General features: G+C 38.1%; 1 pseudogene; it reads left to right on the forward strand.

Moving 5' to 3' along the window:
- Positions 1-11,222: 11,222 nt before the first annotated feature.
- Positions 11,223-11,819, forward strand: LOC124979449 (60S ribosomal protein L7-like; annotated as a pseudogene).
- The last annotated feature ends 850 nt before the right edge of the window (positions 11,820-12,669 follow it).

Raw genomic sequence — 12,669 nt, forward strand, 5'->3', positions numbered from 1 at the left:
TAAACTGAATTGAACCATGTAGGTGTGGAACCAACTTGGAAGAAACAAGAAACAGAAGAAGGAGGAAAATCCTTAGGTATGAATGGTATTCCTTGAATTTACCAATTTTGGGTATCTTGAGCAAGTTAATCCTTCATGTGGTATTAACATATACAGTATTATCTAATCTATCCAGTTATTAGTTTAAGGATTTGAGATAACATTCATAGGGTAATAGTCCAAGAAGGCACTACAAATTGAATATTACCATTTATCATTATCTTATGGAATTGATAGGGTTGGAACAATCAGATATGCTATATAAAGGAGAAATATACAGAGAGGATCTCTAATAGAACTCCATAGTAAACAATAAGTGAAATTCATTGGCTATCATTTTTTAAAGTTAAAAATCATTATTTTTAAGCACAGCAATTTTGTAAAAGTATCTGACCTGTGTCCTTATGACATCAGTGTAAAGTTCATGTAGATCTAGAGATAAAAAAGCAATTTAAACCTGAAAAGTACTAAGTAGAAATATGTCATAGTATGTAAATTAAATCATAGTTCTATTATTCGTAGTGGTCTGGTAAATTAATGCACAATTTAAAAAGCTTTATTTTGTACGATCATTATTTCTTGTATACTATTAAAAGTTGTGATAATTTTTCTACCATGATGCCTAGCAGTCTTTTGTTCTAGAAAAATAGAAACCTATAATAACTGCAATAAAGGAAATAAAACATTTTCTTAGGAAATAGAATTTTTCTGTAAAAACATGCTCTTTTGTCAGGTGATTACTCTGAAAAGCCACTTATGGTGCAAGTTGAAAAGAAACCTCACTCCATTATCTGCCTACCTTCCTGCCAACAGGCTGTACTTGAGGAACAATTGATACTGACAGTTCTGCTAACTACCCAGTTCTTATTTTGCTGAGTGGTATATATGGGTAAGCTGAGGATGGTAGCTAAATTTCTTGACACACTATGGAGGATTTCTTAGAATTCCTGGGAAGTAGGCAGGAAGAGAAACTTCAACAGGAAGATAGAGTGACCTCACCAGCAAGTCCATTAGGTAGGACATGATACGAAGTTTCTTCCCCATTTTACAATGAAATCCTCAGTAAAATATCTAGGCCTCATAGATGACTGATTGAAATTCATTTGGGGAAGATGCAACAAATATGTAAGAGGAGCACAGCTGAGCCAATGAATGAGAAACCTAGTGTGTGTCTGCACACAGAAGTTCTGACAGTATATGCAATATCATTCCCATGGAAACTCAGAATGTTAATGGCATTTAATGCTGACTTTTATAAGAACATAATCAAAAGGAATTCAAGAGTCACATATTAAAATAATGACTTTGGTATCTTTTTGGGGGGGGCAGGATTTTTTCTTTTTCTTTTCTTTTCTTTTTTTTATTTTTACAGTCTTCATTTTGATTCATTGTACACAAATGGGGTACATCATTTCATTTCTATGGTTGTGCACGATGTAGATTCATACCACTCATGCAATCATACATGTACATAGGGTAATGATGTCTGTCTCATTCCACCATTTTTCATACCCCCTCCCGCTCATTTCCCTCTATGTAACCTTTTTTAATGTGGTATTTTTGTATTATAATCTTTCTCTTTGAGTGCCAGAAAGGGAGACAAAAGACAAGTGAGGAAACCAGAAAAACGGAGATGATGACCAACTACAGCTCCCGCTTCTATGTTTTGTGATTTCCTAAATTGCAGAGTCTAGAAGACTAAACCCCGTAATTCTTAAAGTCTCTTAGACTTAGGAATATGAATGAAATTGAGGCTCTGTGAACAAGACAATCCCATGCAAGATCTGGAGGGTGAACAGGGCTGCTGCAACAGGCAAGCCAGTGGTGACTGACAACTGCACTCCTCTTTTTGTCACTTTCTTGTGTCATAGAGGCAGCAGTTCTGGATGCAATAGAAGCAAATCACAGCTACTGTGATGGCTCCCAGTTGCTGGTTCTGTAGTCATTTGAATCATTTTGAAAGCATCAATTTCCTGGATGAAATCTGTCCTGCCCCAAGTACCTATCAGAGCTTTCTTTTCCCCCCTCACTGACTATGGACTAATATAGTGATATATTATATCAACTGTGTTACTAGATCTCTACATTTAAACAGCGATGGTTTTATTTGCAATCAGCATGACCTTTCCCCAAACTGTTCTGCAAAAGGAAGAAAAGCAACTTTCTTTCTTCTATCTTAATTTATTCAGTTCTATTAATATTTAGAAAACACCCACTAGGCCATGGCACTACTTATTCAATTTATGAAAAACTTTACCACCATGGGGTATGTAATTTCACATTTTAAAGCATCAATCACCATCAATAAAACAGAGCAGCAGTCATTGAAACAGTAGAATGAATAGAGCTTCCTTTGAAAGCAATTTAAATGAGCTTTGTATTTTGGCCTTAAGGTCAGCTTGGGGGCATCTTAGCAAAGCTGAGAAGTCAGGTAAATTTCTTTACACAACCTCAAGAAGGGATACAGATGGCATATTGCTTCTTTCATTCTCTTTCCCTTTTTCCAACCTTTATCTCTTTTGAAGTTTCCACTCCATCTCCATCCACCCACCAACAATTCTAACAACCTTAGGAGCCCAGATGAAATCTTACCTCCTCTAGAAGATGTCGCTGGTCTACTTACAATCATCAGTCATTTCATAATTGTTATACTTATGCCATCCCTCATTCTTCCTATATGGCAGTTTAATTCCTATTTACTTTTCTTATGGCTATAGAAACACAGTACTTCCTTTAAATCTACACAGACTGAAAACTCAAGCTATTAAAAACTGATGTCTATAGTTTGAACCTGTTTTTGTTTGTCTGTGTATGTGTGTGTGTTGTGTGTGTGTGTGTGTGTGTGTGTGTTTTGTTATTTTCTGCAGCATTTCACATAGTGCTTGATATTTGACAGGCCCTCAACAAATATTTGCCGAACAAACTGTTTTTATCAATATTTCTCCACCAAAAACATTCATGTACCTTTGTGCATAGTATAGAGTTGCTATGGGACTAAGTTCCCAGTCCCCTTGAACCTTGCAGTGACCACATGTCTGGTGCTTTCCAGTAGAACATGAGCAACAGTGATGTACATCCTTTCTTGGGATGGAGTATTTGAAGCAGGTCTCTTTCCCCTCAAACATCAGGAAGTAAAGAGGGATGTTATGGTTTAAATCTGAGGTGTCCCCCAAAAGCTCCTGGGCTAACACAGAAATATTCAGAGGTGAAATGGTTAGATTATGAGAGCTGAAATCTAATAAGTTCCTCCTAGTGTCAATGGACAAACCGGGTGGTAAGGTGCATGGCTGGAGGAGGTAGGTTACTAGGAGTGTGCCCTGGAAGGATTCATCTGCTCTGCAGCCCCTTCCCCTTTCTCTCTCTGCTTCCTGGCTGCCATGAGCAGAGCACTGCTCCTCCACCATGCCCTTCCGCCATGATGTTCTGCCTCACCTCCAGTCCAGAGCTATGGAGTCAGCCATCCACGGACTGAACCTCTGAAACCATGAGCCTAAATAAATATTTCCTCCTCTAAGGAGTTCTTGTCAGGGTTTTTGTCTGTTTACTCATTGGTTTGTCACAGTTACGAAAAACTGACTAACCCAAGGTCCTAGGACATAGGCGATTAGGGTACTACAAAGTGAAAAAAAAAGCCTCAATCCCCAAGTTATCACATGGGGAAAAAAGCCATTTATCCACTTGGAAAAACTATACTGAATAATTACCTAAGTAAGAAAAGTGTATTCTATTATCAACACTAAGATCTGTGTGAAACTGTTTATAGACGTTTTATTCATAAGAGCTAAAAACCAAAAACAATCCCAATGTTCATTAACTAGTAAATGGGTAAATGTATTGTGTCATATAACAGAATATAATTATTCTGCAATAAAAAGAAATGTACTAACAATATATACAAAGCCATGGATGAATCCCAAATAGTAGTATGCTAGGCAAAACAGAGCAGACACAGAAAATCTATAAACTGGATGATTCCATTAATTTAATATTCTGTTAAAGGTAAAACCATAGGAACAGAAATTAGAGCATTGGTTGTTAATAGGGTGGAGGGAAAGAACTCACAAGGAGACCTCCTAGAGAACTTTCTGGGGGTGATGGTAATGTTCGGCATCTTGATTGTGGTGGCAGGTACTTAACTGTAAATGTTTATCAAAGTTCATTGAACTGTTCTCTTAAAACAGATAAGTTTTACTCTATATAAATTATTCCTCAACAAAACTGATGTTTTTAAAAAACTGCCATGTGAAAAAACATTGAGATTTTGAAGTTTATTTGGTACATAGCCAAATATGTAGTGTCATCCTAGTGATCTTATGAATGAAGGAAGGAAGAATGAAGTCAACAGAGTACCAGGGGCTGCTTTTGCATGCCTCAGTAAGCCCTGCATGTTGCTGAGCTTATAATAAGTGCTCAGGAAAAACGTGTTGTAGTAAATTTAATTTCTCTCCCACAATTTTTATATTCTGTAGTTTGCCTACAATCATTTATATATTCATTCATCCATTTCCTCCTATCACCGCACACCATAAAACAAAATCTGCCAACCTCCGTACTCTGCAAACACGTTTTTCAAATACTTTCCATGCAAGCAATCAGGCTTTGGTCTGTTTTATTCATAAGGTGATTTTTCTTTCTAGCTGCTGGAGCCACTTAAACATTTAACATCCATAAAACTGCTTTAATTTTTTAAGAACACAAATGGGGATTCCATTGCACTGAATATGGAATCATTCAGTGTCATAGCAACAAGCCACGTTATGCCATTCAGAATTCACTCACTAAGGGTAGTTCTCAGACAAATACTCTGACCTTTTAGGTCATCCTCTTACTCACAGGTTTGGAATCTTAGACCTGTAATGCTTTGAGATTGCCCTGACCTTTCACCTTGCAACCATCCTTTTCTATCTTATGAGGATTTAACACTTCTAACATTTTCACTGGACCTATTTCCAAAATTCATCAGAATAATATAAGAAAGTATACTGGAAAAGAAAGAGTTTAAGAAAATAAGTAGATTTTCTATTTATGGAATTTCTAGAAAGTATTCCCCAGGAATGTACAGAATTAGAATATTGAAGTAGCTTGAAGAAAGATTGTTTATAGCTTTGGAATTAGTCAGATGTACATCGGAATCCCAGCTCACTAATTTACTTGTCCTGTGTTCTAGACATGCAATTTAAGCTCTCTGATTCTGAGTTTTCTCCTCTGTAAAATTCTGAAAAAGTGACAAGATAAATCAGTTAACAGCAAGGGGTTAAGCATTTTATATATTCTCTCTCCCAAGGACTGTTGCACTGGTAAATAAGACCTGGTAGAAGGGCAATGCTTAACATAAAGTAGTGATTATTTTAAGATAATAATATCAGGATGAGAAAGACATTAGGCTATTCTTGTAGCTCAGAGTTAAAAATGATCTAGAAGTGAAACCATTTTCAAATATGAAACAAAATTGTAGCAATATAAGGTGAGATATGAATGAATAAATAGGCATGAGACCCATGTGGTCAGGAACTCTACATTTTTCACAATGATAGCCCTAGCCTGGCACATAGTAGGAAATTGAGATTACCAAATGTTGAATAAAACAGGGATTCTGGACTCACCTCACCATGACATTTGCTAAACCAAATAGGCTTTGATTTCTTCATGTATGAAGAATTTATTTGCAATGATACTCTGTCTCTAAAATGCAATAGTGTTCTTAAAGTAAACAGGACCCTAAAGCATCATCTAGTTTAATACTTTTACTGCCATCTCTGCTTTCACCCTTAGAAGAAGGGCACTTAAACCTTTTATGAGGAAATGTTGCTCATCCTTTTGATAGAATAAATGTAAATGACATTGCATAGAATTTCCATGTCTCCCCTTATATACCATTAATAATTCCCTACCTTATTTTTAAAAAAGTGCAGTGCCTACTAACTGAAATGTCAAAATTGGCATACCAACATTGCAGTTACTCTAAGAGCTGAGTCAAATACTTCGGAAAGAGCAATTTGTATTCTGGGGTCAGCAGCAGACCTAGAGATACTGCACAGGTACCTTGACATTATCAGAGGCGTGTGGAAGTAAAATCTGTCTCCTGAGACATATTTTTACTCTGGTCAGACAATTAATGAGAGAGGCTATTAAAGCTAATCTATGGTTGTTAGCATTTGAAAAGGAGCTCTCTGAAAAATGAACTAAGAAAGAAGACATTAAAATAGAGGAACAGAATTTGGTGATGGTGCTCTTCCCCACTTTGGACTTCTGATGGGAAGATAACGAGGATAGATGATGGATGAATCAGTAATGTGGGCAAATGGCAGAGAGAGCTGTCATCTTTAGCAAAGTGACATTCCTGGGGACTTAGCCTGACTCAGAGGAGTCAGAATTCTCTGCAGATTAGTTAAGTACTCACTCGTATATTCTTAGGAATATAGTTTAAGATTTTACAAAATCTTTAATCCTAAATAAATAGAAGGTGACTGCCTTACCTTCCCCCAAAACAAAATTTCTTCCTTGCATCTTTATGACAAACTGGTTCATGGAAATCTTGGTGAAAATCGCCAAAAAACTGACAAGTGAATGATAGTAGAGTAGTTAGCTTGATTTAGAGGGTGAAATGGAGCAAAAGTGCAGGGAACAGGACAGATAGAGCAAAACAGGTATTCATCAGACTAGGATAGGTAATTGGGCAGCAAAGGACTCCATGATTACACTTCAAAGCTTTACTTTTTACTCACACAAGTCTCCTTTAGGTCTAGGAAGTTTTTGAGAACATCTGACTTCCATGTAGTCAATTTGTGATCTAGGATTATTGTACTTGATGACTGGCATCTCAACACAAGGCTTTCTAAGTCATCAGAACATAAACAGAAGAAAAGGAGATCTACCCATCGATGGGTACCAAGCAGAAAAATTTTGGAGAGATCAAGATGCCCTGGCCCTAGGCCATCTTAGTGAGATATATACTTCCTGGATCCACGCACATCATCACAAAGGATCCTGTACTTCCAATTCTTCCTGTGAGGCTGAAAACTACATGACCTCATATAAAGATTTTATATGTGTAAGTCTGAATTTATAAAAAAGGGAGAAGATACAGCCCATTCCTGGAACTCAACAAGAACTCATACTGGAACTAGCAGAGAAGGTATTAATCACTAGACTTGATCCTGGAATGGTTTAGATGCTAAAATACCCAGACTTCTGTTCATCTGAAATGGTATTTACAAATTGAGTTGCTGCCTTGACATCTGCTCTTTCACCTTTGGCCAAGTGGTGCCCTAAATTCCCACATGAAACTCGACCTCTCCAGACTCCACTGCACATGTCTACTATGTGTGATAGATGCACAAAGACGCAGAATTCACAGTGTACTCAATGCTCAAAGAGTGGCAGGGCCAAACTTGCAACTTACCTCATAAGTGCTTGGCATATAGGGCTCCTAACATAATAGCTCCCATGCAAAGCATTCTTTTTATATGAACTAACTCTAAATCTTCTAAAAAATACTCTGAAGAAAACACTGCTATTATCCTCATTCTATACCAAACAGCAATTCAGCCACTAAGAATGGTGGGCTATGGAACCTTTCATCCTTGCTCACAACACTGCTGCCCCAGAATGTCAAACCTCTACTTTGGTTTCAGGCAAACTCTCCTAGATCATCTCAGACTTGCATTCCTGACACCTTGTGGTGAATATAGGCCTGAGTCCCAGTCCCTTTCCCCTACTGGAAAATCTTCTTAATGCTAACTGATTTTCATTAAAAATATGAAAGAAAACTTTCAGTCCCTAAGCCCACTCCCAGTTTCAGCAATTCACTAGAAGGCCTTCTCTGCACTCAGCACAGAGTTGTACTCATGGCTATAGTTAGTTATAGTGAAAGGACCAAAGCCAAAGCAGCGAAGGGAAAAAGGCATGGGGTGAGATCTAGAATAGAACAGGACAAGCTTCCAAGACTCTTCTCCTCATGGGGTTAATACAGGTGTGCTTAATCCTTCCAGCACCAAATTGTGACAACATTTGTGAAATGCTGTCTAGTAGAGAAGTCATCAGAGGTGTTGTGCCCAAGAACTTTGGTTGGGGAATGGGCACATAGGCAACCTTCCACCTGGAATGTATCAAAATCCCAAACTCCCAGCAGGAAGGAACATGTTCAGCATAACTATGTTGATTGCACAAACAGATTAGCCACAATGAGTCACTGTTTGAATTCTGGGAATAGTGAAGACCCTCCTAAGATTCATGTTCCCAGATGCCAGCCAAGGGTCCACCTGACAATAGACCTTCTAAGAGTCAGTCTCCCTGCATCAGCTCTTTTCTGTACTCCTGTCTATCCAACAGGCACTATTCTGAGAAATGTGTTACAAAGATTTAACTTTTAGTCACTCACTATGCACAAGCCACAGCTCCAAATGCTGGATTACACAAAAAAAATTAGGCAAAAGTCTTTACCTCATGAAGGAAAATAAACCCATCTAGTGCAAGAAATAAACTTCAAAGCAATGAATAAATAAACAATAGGAAGTCTTCTGGGGAAAAAATCAGGGTGTGGAAAATAGCAATGCCAGAAAGGCAACGCAGAGAGAGTAGTAGGCAAAGACCTTGGCTCCATGGGTGCCCTGAGTAGAGATCTGAGGAAAGACGGGAAGGCCTGTGACCCTGGGCAGGAAGAGCTTTCCAGGCAGTGGGAGAAGTGAGTGTACAGTCCCTGACATGGAACCGTGCTTGGTGTGTGTGAAGTAGCAGGATGGGAACCCAGCCTGGCTGGAGCGTGGTAGGAATTAAAGTAAAGAGAAAAAAATACCCAAAGTCTTTGCCTTTGCTGAAAAGTCACTCTAGGATCCAACACTTTTATGAGTGTGGCAGAATGCCATTGGTCAGAGGAGAAAGGGTGCGACATGTCTAGCTGACACTTTAAAAAATGAATGAAACATGCTTCCTGTCTACAAAAGGTACTTGGTCTAGGTGAAACAGTTTTGCTAACTAGAAATCCATACAGTGGGTAAAACACTAAAGAGATATGGGGAAAAAATGAAGTTAGAAAGCTAAGGCCACCCAATTTCATGATTTATTGTAAAACTTCAGAAATTGAAACTATAATACTAACATAAAGATTGGTTTATGGCTTTTCCCAGGATTCAGTGAAATAGTCAAGAATTAGACCCCTGTGGATATAGACAATTGAGTCTTACAAACAAGAAGAGACAGTTTAATAAAGAAAGGATACTGTATTCATTAAATGGTGCTGGAAAAATTAGATGTCCATATGCAAAATAAAAGAAAGAGAGAAAGAAAGAAAGGAAGGAAGGAAAGAAGGAAGGAAGGAAGGAAGGTAGGGGAAAAAAGGAAGGAAGGAAGGAAAGAGAAAGAAAGAAAGAAAGAAAGAAAGAAAGAAAGAAAGAAAGAAAGAAAGAAAGAAAGAAAGAAAGAAAGAGAGGGAGGGAGGGAGGGAGGGAGGGAGGGAGGGAGGGAGGAAGGAAGGAAGAAATAGAGAGAAAGAGAAAAACAAAACAAAGCAATTAAGTTTGAGTCAAACCTCGCAGCATATATATAAGCTCTATGTGCCAAGCACTTACCAGGTAAACTGCAAGTTCAAGGCTCTGCCAAGCTTTGAGCACTACACTGTGGGTTCTTGGTCTTCATGTATTTTTACACAGGGGCCACATTTGCTCTGGAGCCATTCTGAAAGGATACATAATTTATGGTTCTGTTTCTATGACATTCTACAGGAAAAAGAGTTACAGAAATAGTAAACAAAACAATTGTTGCTGGGTGTTGCTGTGGGAGTAAGGACAGGATGGAATATGTGAAGATGCTCCCAAGATTATAGAAAGATTTTCAAGGGGACAATAATACCTCCATAGGGGGCATATAGAAGAGTAAGTTGGCATGGGACAGGGTTTGTCACAATACCTACGGATTTAGAGGAAGGCAGTCAAGGTTGCCAAATGACCTACACTTCTTGTAACAATCCTATATTATGAAGAATTTCCTCATTAGCATTCCTAACATTACACCTTTTAGAGAAACCTGTTAAAGACATGAAAAAATTCAAAGATCTTTCTAAGATGAAGTATCTTAGCACTAAATAAACTTTCATTCAATTTCCTATTTAATTAAAGGGATTCTATAACTGAAAAACCCTGAGAGAGAGATTGAGAGAGAGAGAGGAGATTGTGTAAGTAAAAGCTTTTGCACAAACTACATAAAGTACCAAGTCTGTATGTGGAGATCAGGGGTTAATTCTAGTTCTATTCCAGACCCACTGCATGACCCTGAGATGTCTGTTCTTTCCTCCTGGGTCACACAGAGTTTCCTGATCCATGATGAAATGTTCATTCTAGTTAATTTCTAAGGTGCCATGAAGCTCAACATTTCCATGACTCTAAGACCCATAAAAAGCTCATTATTCTTTCTGTACTTTAATAAGCAAATGTGACCAGTGCAGTTAGATTAAATAAAGGAGCTAAAGATTGATAGGGGTTACCTTGTGTTTTCCCAGTAAAGGTTAAGGCCAGTGAAATGACAGTAGAGATGAAGCCACATCACCAGGAGGTGATGAAGGCAAATGGAGAGGCAGTTGTGTGTCTTCTGGTGGTATTTTCCGATAACTCAGAAACAGAGCTTACAAAGCTGCTAATCCATGTTCTCTTTTCTTGATAAACTGTCTTCTGTCTAAGCAGAGATGTAACTGGTCAAAAAGGAGATTTGAATACAGACATTAATTTATTCTGTGAGCAATTATGAAGCTCATTGTGTGGCAGGCCTGAGGGAGGAGTAGTAAGAGATAGAGTCCCCATCCTCACTGGGCTTACAATGAGTCAGGAGGGAAACAGACAAGCAATTTTTAAAGACATAACAAATGCTATAAAATACAAGCAGTCAATCATGTATTCATAGAAGAGAGAAGACAAATTCCCAAAACAAAAGGGACCTTCACAGGTCTTTAACGGATGTAGGGCCACCCAGCAGGGATCTGAGATTGGCGAGGAGGGTGGCAGCACCCATGAAAGCAAATGGAACAGAACATTGAGTCTTCAGACAGCAAGGCATGGTGGGGAGAAGACCAGAAATTGGGTTTGCTTTTACAGCAGAGTGATTATTAAGAAACACAACTGAACCTCTTCAATGACTGGAATCACGGAGGGTGACAAAGACAAGAAAAAGAACTTTCCTGCCAAGTGAGAAATTCTATGAAAAAGTCAAGGAATTTTGCAGAACTGAAGATCAAGTACTGGACAAAGATTCTTGTTCAAAAGAAGTTTCAAAAGGCAAGGAGGAAACTAATCTATGGAAAAGTTATCACCAGGTGTATAGGCAGATATACAGAACAAGACTGAGATGGCTAAGCTGGCAAAAGTGTCATCAGGATCAGAGGTTTCAGTGCTATGACCCTAAAGCACTGAAAGATGTTACAGATTCTTTGCCTTTGTCAGATCTTCAATGGCACCTTTGTTAATCTCAGTTTTGGAACTATATATTGCATGGGGGTGTCAAAACCTGAAGTCAGTAAATAACTAATTTGTAAGCATAGCTGTCGCAAAATCAGTAGGTGAATCGCCTTGACAGACAACACCTTTGATAAATATGGTACCATTTGTATGAAGGATTTGATCCACAGGAGCTGTCCTGTTGAAAAATGCCTCAATGAAAAAGATAACTTCCTATGACCCTGCAAATCATCTTTTCCACATGGCAGAATGAAGTAAAAGACCACTCCTTTGGTAGAAGGTGGAGACACAGGCAACAGGGAAGACCCGGTCAATAGGCTTATTAGAAGGAAGAGCTAATGTGTCTACCATACCAAGGAACTTTTGGTAATCTGTTCAGTTAATAAATAATGATTGCTCTCAAGTTGGAAAAAAAATTTTTTTTTAAATAATTAAGGAAATTTCTAGTAGAAAAATAACAAACAGATTAGAATTATGCCTTGAAAATATAAGTTATTCTTAAAACAAAGTTAAGGAAATTGGGTCTATGAAAGGAATAACTATGGTTTAACTGTGATTTGAATGTATCTCCCAAATGTCTGTGGGTTGGAGGTTTGGTCCTCAGTGTGGTGATGGTGGGTCCTTTAACATGTAGGGCCTAATGAGTGGTGTTTGGATTAGGGGTGCTGCCCTCAGAAGGTCTTAATGTAGATCTCATGAAGTTATTTCTTGAGAATGTTCTTATTAAACAAGCCTGGTCCCTCCTCATTCTTTGGCTTCCTGTCTTATCATGTGACCTCTGCCTGCCACACACATTTCTGACATTGTGATGCCATTCAACTTGAGGTCCTCACCAGAGCTGAGCATATGCTGGCACCATGCTCTTGATTCTCCAAAACTGCAAGCTAAATAAATCTTTTTATTTCTGCATTATCTAACCTCTGGCATTTTGTTATAACAATAGGAAGTTGATTAATACAGGAAGAGGAAAATTTTTTCCATATTTATAGTCATGAGCTATTGTGCAAGAAGGAAAGAATGTTATGATTCATAAAAGTTCAGCAGAATTCTGAGTTCAAAATGAAAATCAGAAGAAAAGCTTTCATGTCACCTTACTCTTAGGCTCCAAGAAAATGAAAGTGATAGAATTAAAAACAAACACAAAAAAAATAAGATGAAACCATCAGCAAATAAGAGATGTCAATGAATT

Source organism: Sciurus carolinensis, chromosome 3 (genome assembly GCF_902686445.1).
Source record: "Sciurus carolinensis chromosome 3, mSciCar1.2, whole genome shotgun sequence".
Taxonomy (NCBI): Eukaryota; Metazoa; Chordata; class Mammalia; order Rodentia; family Sciuridae; genus Sciurus; species Sciurus carolinensis.